The sequence below is a fragment of the Castor canadensis genome, chromosome 1, assembly GCF_047511655.1.
Source record: "Castor canadensis chromosome 1, mCasCan1.hap1v2, whole genome shotgun sequence".
NCBI classification, from domain to species: Eukaryota; Metazoa; Chordata; class Mammalia; order Rodentia; family Castoridae; genus Castor; species Castor canadensis.
The window spans coordinates 101,696,609-101,709,239 of record NC_133386.1 but is presented as its reverse complement, the minus strand read 5'-3'; the positions used below and the strand labels follow the sequence as shown (position 1 = coordinate 101,709,239).

The 12,631-nt window shown below is 39.7% G+C and overlaps 1 long non-coding RNA gene across 1 annotated transcript; it reads right to left on the bottom strand.

The window, feature by feature from the left end:
- Positions 1 to 2,182: 2,182 nt before the first annotated feature.
- Positions 2,183 to 12,145, bottom strand: LOC141424977 (uncharacterized). The gene is made up of 3 exons (XR_012449970.1): positions 11,789 to 12,145; positions 9,860 to 10,015; positions 2,183 to 8,718 (listed from the first exon to the last, which is right to left on the bottom strand). It is a non-coding gene; the product is annotated as an uncharacterized lncRNA (long non-coding RNA).
- Positions 12,146 to 12,631: the final 486 nt, after the last annotated feature.

The window sequence follows — 12,631 nt, the reverse complement described above, 5'->3', positions numbered from 1 at the left end:
AAATGTAGATATATTACTTCTGAAATTTTTCAGAAGAGAAAACAAAGCTAGAAAATTTATAATCATATTTTAGGCAAATGCAAGACTATTTAGATACATTGACCACCTAAGTGAAAAAAAATCTCTTTCCTAAAGTAAGCTTTCTCTAGATTACTTGACCATGATGATGATTAACATGATGTGAGTTTAAAGTTTGTTTACAGGGAGATTGGAAAAAGAACCACATAATAAATAGCTCAGGGAATATTTCATTATCACTTATAAAAATCTTAAGGATTCTTGTTAATGATCATAAAAAAGGAGGTTAATATCTTTAACTAAGACATTTCTCCCACTATTGGTTTCCATGTATTCTATGAGACTACAGTATTGACATTCTTGTCCTCCAACCTCCTTTTTCTTATCTCAGCAAAGACATAAGTACTAACTTTGCAAATGAAATGGAAAATAATTTATGTGTGTTTTCTTTTTCTACCTAACTGTTCAGTATCACTATTATATCTTATAGCTTTTATAAAAAATTAAATATATTTTATTCAGATAATATTTTCAAACAGTTAAAGGTACCCATTGGAGCTCTATATAATTCAGTGAGTACTGATCAATTCACATACAGATCTAACTATGATCACAATTGATAATTGAACATAGAACATTTGTATCACCCTCCCCCAAATAAAAACCTTGTTTTCCTTCCTAGACCTGCTTGGAACCCAGGCAACCACAGATATCCTTTCTTTCAGTGTGGGCTTATGGATTGGAAGAATTAATATTGTTAAAATGTGCACACTATCCAGTTCATTTTACAGATTCAATGCAATCCTAACAAAATGCCAATGAAATTCTTCAAAGAGCTAGATGAAGCAATTCTAAAATGTATATTAAAACCCCCAAGCAATCCCCAAATTGCTAGAACCATTTGAGCAAAAAGAACAAAACAGGAAGTATCACACTGTCTGACTTAAATGTATTACAAAGGATTAGTAGCCATAACAGCACAGACTTGGCCAAAAGACACGTGGGTAAATGGAACATAGTAGAGATCCTAGAAGGAAACTCACACATCTATAGTCACACACACCTTAGAACAAGCATTTCAACCACTCTTTCCAACCAGTCTTTGTTCAATCAAGGCAATATTTGTGAGAAACAGACATGTTTTTGCATATAACAGTAATCATTTCTATTTATTTTTTGAGTATTATTTCATTGTTTAGATATACTGCAATTAGTTTATCCTTCTATCTGCTTACAGGACATTTTAGTTTGTGGCATAACACAGAGGGAATGAGAAAGTATTAAACTATGCTGAGAAACAATTTTGCAGTATCTTATTAAAATTAACATAAACTTACAGTTGATCAAGGTGGCCCTGAAGTTCCTCTCAGACAGACTAGATTTCAGACAAGTTTCTTTCTGCTATAGGCCTTTAGCTTCCCTTTCATAAATGTATATACTTTGCAAAATATTCAATTGTAAATTTTTTCACTGCTGATATGACACAAAAATCTCTCCGCCTCTTGCCAGTTTTAAGACAGAGGGGATGTCTTTCTTAAAGACTTTGGAGCCATTCCTTGATGATAACCACCAAGAAAGAAAAAGTCCTTATGTCTGGAATCTATGGGAGAGAAAGGGCTTTTCTCTGATAAACACCATTTAGAAAACGCATGTGGTCTGAGCATATTCATTAATCTTCCCTCTATGGTCAGTACTTTTTGACTTGTGTATCCCATCCCTTAAAGATTCTCCTGCTTTTTCTTTCAGCTGAGTGAATTTCAATCTTTTCTTTACCACTAGTCTTGACTGAAATCTTCCTAACCTTTCTGCCCATTTAACTGTCTGGAGCATTTTTTCAATGACATCCTATGATTCTGAGATTCCATTCCTAGCTGTTGATCAGAAAAAAATAAAAACACATCTACACAAATAAATGCACCTTGATAGCTCTCCAGTGAAAGTCATCTCTTTTTCTTTTGTGCAATTTTATAGATATCTTGTGATTATCAAGGAGCTTACATATATTTTTTGTTATGCATCTATTTTAGCTTTTAAAAACTTATTGCAAGAACACTCCACTTTTACTTTTTCCTCCTCCACTGTACTGTTAATATCATGATTTACAAGGAGTATGTACTGTGTTCATTACATAATTTAGTTTTAGTAGTTCTTGATACTTTTAACATTTAATATTATTTAACATTATATAATTAATATTTATGATACATTTGATATATGATTATATTAATTTAAGCCAATACTATTATAATGAATTTTTTGTCTATGAATTTACCTTTCTGATGAGTTTACCACTTTCTTACACTGTTCTATTGTTTAGCAAATTTTCATCTCAACTTGAAAAAATGTTTTTGCATTTCTTGTAATCCAGACCTACTTGTAGCAACCTTCTTACGCTTTTGTTTGAGAAGGTCTACTCTCTCATGTCCTGGAGGTTCCCTGTTCAGGCATCACTTCTCTCTCTTGTGTCCCACACGAGCTTGTCCTAGAAACCTAACTGGGGGCAACAGGAGATGCAGAGAGGACAAAAGACAGAAGACAAACTTGCACAAAGCTGGGGCCAGGTGGGCTGCGCACTCGGATGTAGACACACACCAGCCCCTCCACCTCCAGAGAGTTTATTATATACAGTGGCAACACAAGGTGGAGCAACACTTCCCAGGTAAGGGCGCATGACATTGTAATCCTCGGGAACAGGAGGATCCTGTGACCACTTCTCTCTGAATGTAAAAATCTTAGGAAAAACAGCCGTACTGCATCTTGCCCATTTCTGTAGTGGGGTTGTGCCAAACTTAACCTGCAGTTTATTGGGCACATCTGCACTCCCTCCCTTCTGCAGCTGGGGCCATGCCAAACTCAGCCTGCAGTTTATTTGACTCAGCTGTGCTTATGTACTCTGATCTTCCATAGTTTACCTTGCCCCTCATTTTTTTGTTTTTTGTTTTTTGATGGTACTGAGGTTTTAAAGTCACACCCTCAGTCCTTTTGCTTTAGATATTTTTCAGGTAAGGTCTTGCATTTTTACCTGGAGCAGGACTGTGGCAGTGATCTTACCTGTGGCTCCCACGTAGCTGGAACCATAGGCACACAGCACCACACCTGGCTTGTTGATTGAGAAAAGGTCTTCCTCACTTCTTTCCTGGGCTGGCCTCAAACTGCAATTGTTCTGATCTCTACTTCCCAAGTACCTGACATTACAGCTGTGAGTCATCATGCCTGGGCCTCCACTTCAATTTTGAAGAACATATTATTCTTGGTTGGATTTTTGTTTTTTCCTTTTAGCCCTTTGAATGTCCTTCTGTCATTTAAAGGTTGGGTTTTTTGTTTGTTTGTTTGTTTCCTCCTTCCCTGGGAAATTCACTAACAGTCTTACAGAGTGTCCCTTTCATTTGCTTCTCAGTGCATGATTTCTAGGACCTGTCTTCAAGTTTGATGTTTTCTTCCACTCGATCTCAACTACTGATCGGCTGACAATCCTCTTTATCAAAGTTTTCACTGCAACTATTAATTCTTCATTTCTATGATTTCTGTTTGATAACTTTTTATATTATGTGCATTATAATTTCAGTTAGTTTCTGCATTGTTCTGCTGAACTCAATAAGAATCCTTATAACCATAATTTAGAATATTTGTCAAGTAAATCTCAAATGTCTTTTATTAGTGTTGTTTTCTGGAGATTTATCTTATTCATCTATTTGGAATATATTTTCCCTGCTTCTTCACTTCATTAAAAAGAAAATCATCCTTCCCATCTTGTTAGATTGGCCTGATGTAGGACCAAGCCTCACTGGTCATCCTAGCAAGAGATTCTAAGCTCCTCTCAAGCCTTTATGCTTGTCCAGGTTCTTCTTTTTTCCCTAGAAGATGACCATGTGCAAAGTATTCTCAGTGCCTCAAGAAGAGGGCAAAGCAATCGAAAAGCTGAGCTGTCAGATGTACTATCCAACTTCTTCTATCCTCAGGCAAAAGCTGAGACCTGGAATTTATCTCCAACTCACTTTGCAGAAAGCTTGTGAGAGGATCTGTGGCAAATGCATGCTCTTGCATTCAGACCACACACTGGCAAATTCTTATACAAGAGAAGAGTCACTTGGAAGTTTTCCTGTTCCAAAACCACTTTGTTTTCTGTGGTCTAGAGACACTTGTGAATGCTGAGCCTCATCAACTACCAAAGCTAAGTGATTAGGAAGTCATACCATGGGAAAGAGCTGTAAAAGTTGAGATACTGTCTTCCCCTTTGCTGACATCTTCAGTCCAGATCTGTTTTTATTTGGCAAAGTTAATTTTAATAGTAATTATGTTTTATCAGCACATAAAATGGAATGTCTTTAGTTTGAGAGATTCTGCACATATCAAGGATAGAATCACAAAGTACTTATAAAGTATTCTAATTAAGAGAATTCAAATAGTATTTAAGATAGTTATTCACTAGCTTCTATGCAACAAAACTTATTAAGTCAAGAAAAGTTGGTGCCCTGACTAGCATTACAGAAAAAGGAACATGAACTACTCCTCTCAAAATTTTGTCATTCTGACTCTTTTCAACTAAAATTTGTTTACAGATCATTTGGATTATAATATTTAGTTTATAATTTATTGCCAATTTTGCCAGAGAAAACTTTTAGTGCACAGTGATGATAGGGGCTAAAATACATCATTATCAAATTTTTAAAAAGTATATTAACATTTTCATGTATTTCAGTTTGGGTTCTAATTTTGTTATTTGTAATATTTCATCAATAGAAAACAGTTTACAATCACACTTTATCAAACTATATTTATAATCTTCAGTGTCTAGAGATTTTATTGGATTTAATGCTTCCCTTCATTGTTATAGGGAAGAAGTTCCTCAATTGTAACTTATTATCACTTTTCAGCTGGCAAATTTTTCTCATTTACAGAGAAAATACAAACATTGTATTACTAGTAATTTTTGCATCTTATGATTTGTCTAAAGTATCAAGTGTATTCGTATTTATAAATATTGTTATTGCTTTTGTTATATTTCACAAATTGCCACTTAATTTTATAATAAATACACATTATAACATAACCATTTTATTAATGAATTTGCTAACCATTAAGTGTCCTTTCTATACATATCAAAAGACATGAATCTTTATTAGAGAAATATCTAAGCTACTGCATTGTTTTTATACTGCTTCTTTCCATTTATCTTTATTGGAATTCTGTGATTTTCAAGGCAAGTAAAACATTTGCTACTATTTATTACTATTATTTTTATTAGAGTCACAGTTGGAAGAAAATGATTCCTTTCTTAAACTTTATTCAAATATGCTCCATGATTCTATCACTTCATTGATCTAAAACCAAATTGAGACTATAGCTTAAAATTTAATTTCTAGATATAGAATCATACATTTGAAGATAAAAACTTCAAGTTATTGCTAGAGTCATAGAAATTTAGGTAGATTATGTAATCCTACCCCGAAAATGTACCATCTTGATAATGATGGCACACATTAAGTTTGTGATTGATTGAGATTAGAAGCCAGACATAATCCTAATCAATGAATGGATCTCACATGCTTAGGGGTGCATTTCCAGTGTGTATATGAACACATTATGTATATTATTATGCTCTTAGAATTTAGTGCTTACACATTTTAATGACAGAATTACAAAACCAACAAGTTTAGTAAGAATGAAATATTTTTTTAATATTTGGTGATATATATGTATATATTCAAGTATATACATAGAGAATGAGACAGAAAAAGCTGTCTTCTACAAAGCATATTTTCTGAATTCAGTTAAAATGTATTTATATTATTCTTTTAGTTATGTCTGTAAGGTACTGCTGAATAAAGACCATGCCATGTGTGGAGAGGAAAGGTTTATTGGAACCAGACCACAGGGCTGTCACTCTTTTGGGGTTCAGAGTGAGGCAGCTTAGTGGAATTGGGTAGTGTGCTTTATAGGAGGGGCCAAGTTATGGGGGAGGGAGAGAGAGTCTGGTCTCTGATTATCTGTGATCACCAGATGGAACAGGTTGACATGCCTGGCTAGTTGAGTAACTGGAAGCTCCTGAGTTGTTTTGCAAGCCAAGAAACAATCAGGCAGGGAGAAACAAGTAGTCATAAATCAGGGGGTCTGGTTTTGGTGCTAGGCTCGGGACCTTCTGCCTGCCCCAAGAATGCCAGGGACCTAATATTCCAGCCTTTTGTTGGTATTATGAGCACCAATCACTCTAGCTGCTTCATGCTGAGTAGGGGTGTTGTTAAGGGGGGGGTTCAGCTGGAATTTGGAAATTTGTGAGGTCCCCAAGAGTGGAGGCTGATGGTTTTTCCCAGGGTTCATTTGCAGACAAGGCCAGTTGCTGGGAGAAGTTTGTAGTAGCATCTTGTGGGAAGTCTGTCTGCTGAGTTCCCTGAATGATCCTGGAGGCATCTAGGGTTAAAGAGCATTTTCCTGGTTTAAGAGTGTGTATTTCCATATTATAGTTACATGTGCAGCTGACTTTCTTTCTATAGTAGCCTCTATAATGGACCTAATAGATCATATAACCAAGGGAAGGAAGCAGGGAACTATTATGCATGCTCCCAGAATTAGGCCCACTGCCCCTACCAGTGTTTTAAGTCCACCTATGGCAGAAAACCATCCTCCAAATAAGCTGTTACGATCCCAGCTTTTCCGGTTTGGATGGGGACATGGGCAAGCTTTGTCATTCCCTCAGTGATCTCCTCTATGGCTTTTCTTTCATCATCAATCCATAGACAACAGTTGCTCTGGTTAAATTTTTCACAAACTTCTCCTTCAGAGACTAGCAAATAGTCCAAAGCCAAGTGGTTTTGATAAATTGCATTGCACATCTTAGTGCCTTAATTTGCCAGCAAATTGAGGGCTCTTTCAGTCTCATTATTAATAATTTCAACAACAGCCTGCAGCCTGATGATGCAGTTGAGCATATATATAAGGGTGTGGTAGCCCCAAGACCTGCCCCCTGTCCAAGTGGCAGGACCGTAGTACTGGATGATTCCAAATGCCCCATTTTTTTCTATTTAATCTTTGTTCATTTATTGAAACTCCCAGGTTTTCACCTTGTCCAAGGATGAGCAAGAAGAAAGATGGTCTGATGGAGCCCAGCACACAGACCCAAACCAGTTTCTAGGCACCACTGTATAGGCTTGCCTTCCACAGATCCAATATAGCCCCCTGGGAGCCTGCCAGTTTATATCTGCAGTAAGATAGTCCCATGCTGTTTATAGATTAGAAAAGTTGGCCAGTGGGTGAGACTGGGGTTCTGTATGGTTTGGGATACCCCATCACTGATTCTCTTGGGCTGTGTCATTGTAAAACTTCCATCCTAGACAAGTTAGGTCCCCCACTAGGGTAGAGAATTGTTCTCCATGGCTGGAGATATAATAATTTCCAATAATGGAAATTTTAAGGAGCCAGATGCCTGTCCTGTGTCATGGGAAGGCACTTTCATTGAAAGGCACTCATGGATCTAACTCCCTTACCTCCCAAGGACAGTGGTCTCCCATGTTGGCTCCCCTGCACACATAGCACAAAATGATATTTAATGTCTGGGCTATAGATTTAGCCAGTGTGAGGAACAAGCATTTAGTTGTAACAGAGATGGGGAATTTATCTGGCATTTCCTCATAAAAGGAGTGGAAGACCTGGTATGGGGAACTCTCATGGGTAACAGTTGTTAACCTAAGGTGTAACAGAGTTCTGAGGTCAAAACCTTAGCCATCTATTCTTATGCTAATTATCTGTCCCTGTGTCCAATCAGATGGCTTGAGTACAGTGAAATTTACAGGATTACAGGTGCCTTGACTGCAGCTAGGGGTAATAGTGCCCTTTGGAAGGGGGGCTAAGTATGTAGCCCCATGCCATGTGGTCCTTTGAACCACAACTCCAATAAGGGCAAAAATGGTAACCCTCATTATTACATAGCCAGGAGTTGTCTCCCAGGCACATATATTTTTCATTTGATGTATAGGTCCTTTCCAACCCTGGCACCCACAGCCACAGCCTGTAGGTCCACATAGCTTGTCTTTGGCCACACATATATCAAACAATAATGATGCTGATTTTTCAGGATCAAAAATCTGGGTGTGAGTAACAATGTTTCCAGCGAGGTGTCCACTCCTGTGTTCTAACCACTGTTCCACAGGGCAATAAGTGGAATTGAAGCAGGTATATTGATTATCATGGGAGAACACTTGATAGATGGTGTGATTGTGAGTGCATGACCTGATGACAGAGCCTGCACAGGAATAGTAAGTGTGGAACAGTAAAGTCTTAGTAACAATACATCCTGCCCTTGCAATGCGCATGCATGGGTCACAGGAGGAGGATTTCTGGGCTGTGAAGGGAAAGCAGATCGAGAGCCAGATGAGGACTGAGAGCTTATGCAGGAGTGGAAGAGGGAGCAAGTTTGCAGGAGAGGCACAGCTGTACACAAGAGTACTCGTCCTTTCTTGTAGTGGAAGTGTCTGAAGTTGGTGGGCAATGTTTTATCCTTGAGAGGTGCTGCCACTGGGTGATCCTGTTAAGCTTGACAGTGGTGGGCATTATGAGGATGACCAGATGAGGGCCAGTCCACCAAGGTCCCAGCAGAGAGGGTTGAAGATCCTTGAAGAGAACAAGATCCCCTGGTTTAGTAGAAGTTGTTACAGGACCCTCTGAGGGTTGGGACAGGATCTGGTCTGCCTGCTGTCTGAGAAGTTCCTGGAGGAGGTTAAGATAAGGTAGATAGCCCATCAGAGGAGCAGAGTCTGTTGGAGGAAAGTTTCCTAAGAGAAATGGGTGGCCACACTTTATTTAAAAGGGGCTCAAGAAAGAAGGGCTTTAGGGAGCCTGTCCCTTTAAGACCACACCTAGGAAGGTGACCTGTGGGAGACATAACTGAACCCTCTCTTTAGAGACTTTGTATCCTCAGAGGCCAGAAAGTTTTAAAAAGGACTCAGTTGCCATGCAGATAAGGGGCTCTATGACTCTGCACTGGTGAAGGGTGGCCTCTGGGTAATGCCACTCTAATAAGTCTCTGGTTAGGGTCTGTTCAAAAAGATGAGAGCTCTCTTTAAACTCTGTGGCAAAACTATCTAGGTTAGTTGCTGTGAGGGCTTTGTGGGACCTTTAAAGGCAAATAGAGGATGACTGTCAGAATGCAGGTTAAATGTAACACTTTTGGATAAAAGAGAGCTTTAGCTCATCATTTTATATAAATCTACATTTTTAATTTTCTACATGTTTGTGCCATATTTAGGTAAAGTATAGACAAAGAACACAGTTATAAGGTGGTCATTTAAGACACATGAGCAAATACATAAAGAACTCTGATTTAGTAGCACTTAAAGCTTTACAAGATTAACAGAAAACATAAATAATTTTTTTGATAAAATGTTTCCCTATGATAGCTTTTTGGAGATGTAACTTAGAGCAGAATAATATTAAGATAACTTTGTTATTTTATATTATAGAGAATTAGATTTTAGTTTGACATGACCTTAAAAATCTTTTAGGCAACTCTTAGATTATAATCAACTTAAACTTTATCACATAATGAAGCTTTTATTATACACTTCTAAAACTTACTCAGAACTTCATACAACATACTAAACCCTTTGGTGGTTTGTCCTTATCCTTCCTATTTGAAGCAATTTTTAGGACAAACCCTTCTTTCCAAAATCCTTTCTCATCCAAAAAACCATTCCTTTTTCCTTCAACTTCTCAAAAATACATTCAATACCTATCTATATTCTTTCCAGTTGTTTACTTTGCATCTTGTAAATAAAACTGTCTTTCCTTTATGGCTGGTGGATGAGACTGTCCACACCCACCATGGAGATCTGCAAAGGATAAAACTTACCTGAAAAGTCAGGTAGCACAAAGTAGGTGATTGAGGTGTACCTGATACTTGTGTGGTTACCCTGGGCTCCTCTGAGGTGATCTTGAAGGGGGCCAAGTTCCCAGGACCATGTCAGTCTTCTGCCACCAGTCTCAAGAGGTCCATAAGGCCTTCACTCTATTGAGAGTGGGAGTAGGAGACTGACCTACCTTGTAGAGACAAAGAGAGGCAGTAGATCCTCCAGTGTCCAGTCTGGCCACATTGTGGACAGGGTCATTGAGGAGGGTGAAGTGATGGACAGTGTTTTGCCAAGTGTCTTGTCTGGTTGCACTTGAAGCAGGCCCTTGGAGGTATGTGTTGTTGTCCGGCCCATCTCAAATTTGAAGGAGGTGGCCTCAGGGCAGCCATCAAGAGCTGTTCCTTTCACTGGTCTCAAGCCTCATCTCAGTTATTAAATACCTTAAATGCCATTTTGACAAGATATCCCTGGGGTGTTTGAGGACCCCTTAAACAGGGGTTTGCTTGTTTAAGTTTTTTTTTTTTTTTTGAATATCGGGGAAGGATTGGGAAGTAAAATGAGAGTTGAGAATAATTGGTTAGGTATTTAAATTCTTTAATATAGGAGGTTGAGTCATTAGTGAAGGAGCCAAGTCTCTTTTCAATTTGAGAGAGAGATCAGTCATGGAAAAGGGCACATGAACTCTAATAATGCCATCAGTTCCTGCCACCTCCCAGAGTTAAGATAAATGAGAGTTAACATAAAGTATATTGGGTTAGGGTTTCTGTCAAGTGTCCCAAAAAGTCAGCGGGTTTTCAGTTGGATGCTGGATAATTTCTCTAAGTTTGTCAAAATTGACTGCCCAAAGGGAAGCAGTCTGTAGCCCCACAAGGAGGCAGGTGAGCATATAGATGGGCTGGGCATGCTTTGGAGGAGGTATGGGTGTGGGTATGGAATGCAGTTGGGGACAAGAAGGGTGAGGGTGTAGCAGGGGCTGAGGGCAAGGCTGGCAGTGTTGGTTCCTGAGGAGCTGATGGATCAGGATCAATTGTGACCACTCTAGAAGGGAAATAGGGTGGCGGATGTTTGGGAGAGCGAACAGGGATAGAAGGGAGGTCTGAGTCATGGGAGGATGGGGTGGGAGAAGAGGTTGATGTAGAGGACTGGAAGGAGTTGGGAGGTGGGCAGACAGCCTGTGAGGTAAGAGAAGAGTCTTCTGAAGGGGGTTCAGTGGGAGGGAGATACACAGACTTTGAAGGGGAGGTTGTCACTGGCAAGGAGGATTTGAACAATGCTTCAAGATTGGAGCAGGGAGGGTTGAGATCAGAGAGAAAAGAAAGCTTGGAGTTTTGGATCACTTGCTGCTGCAATGGCAGAAATTGTCAAGACCTAGAAGTGTGTGAAAATCAGTTGCCTAGGTTTTATATCATCTTAGAGACCAAGGGGAAGGGTGCAGAGAAGGCATCCCCGTGGATGCGTCTAATGTAGAATGGGAGTCCCCATAATGTAGAAGCTGAGAGAGAGAGAGAGAAAGAGAGAGAGAGGAGGGGGCCTTGGTGAGTTTACTCTTCAGGCCAATATAGACCTAGGGCAAGATCTAGCCTCCTTTACATGACTCAAACAAGGAGAGCAGAATCATTGGTTGCCGTTTGGTCATAGTAAGCTGGAGGAGCTGTTGAGCTCTCACCTTAGGTAGAGAAAAAGGAAAACAGAGAGGAAGAGCAGGAGAGAGAGAGAGGGAAGGAGAGTGTAAATGTCACCCAAATGGGTTTCCAAGGTCGGGCATCCCCAGCCTGGGGTGCTGTCCAACAGAGAATGCCCACCCAGTTAGCCAGGCATCCCTGTGCTAATTGGTGGGTACCCCAAGCATGCTAGGAGGCGTGCCTGGCACAGCACTTGTGCCTTCCCAGACGAGAGAGAGAGCAGGCAGCCTCAAGAAGGGTAACACTTACCGAGTCTGAGGAGTAGGTCAGGTGGAAAGCCATGGAAGAGAGAGGCCAATGATGGATGGAAAGCTGGCAAGGCAGTAAGGTCCAAAATCCAGTCTGGAGGCATGTGGGATCAATTCAGCAGTCTGGGTTCGGGAGAGGGCAGGACATGAAGGCCAAGGGAGCAACCCCAGGCCGTAATATCGTGTTAACCTCTCCCGGGTTTCAGCACCAGATGTAAGGTACTGCCAAATTAAGACCATGCCACGTGTGGAAAAGAAAGATTTATTAGTAATCCAGACCGCAGGGCCGTCACTCTTTTCAGGTTCAGAGTGAAGCAGCTTGGCTGAATTGGGTAGTGTGCTTTATAGGAGGGGCTGAGCCATGGGGCAGGGAGAGAGTCTCTGGTTTCTCATTATCTGCAATCACCAGATGGAACAGGTCGACATGCCTGGCTAGTTGAGTAACTGGAAGTTCCTGAGTTGTTTTGTAAGCTGAGAAACAACCAGGCAGGGAGAAACAAGTGGTCATAAATCAGGTCTGGATTTCCATTTTAGCCTCAGGACCTTCCACCCACACCATGAATGCCAGGGACCTAACAATATCAAAGTTTACTGACTTAGGATTACCCAATTAAATATTTACAAAGAAATTTCAAATCTATATAGATAGCTGAACATATGCTAACATCATGAGTTCTCTTCATATGAAATAACATGTACATTTAACAAATGTGTACAGACTTAACACACACAACAGACAGATATGTCTTTCCACTTCCACGTAAATTACATACTTTTGTAAAGTGTCATGAGATATTTAAAGGAGAAACTCACCATCTGGAATGTAACTCCTTGGCGCATAGCC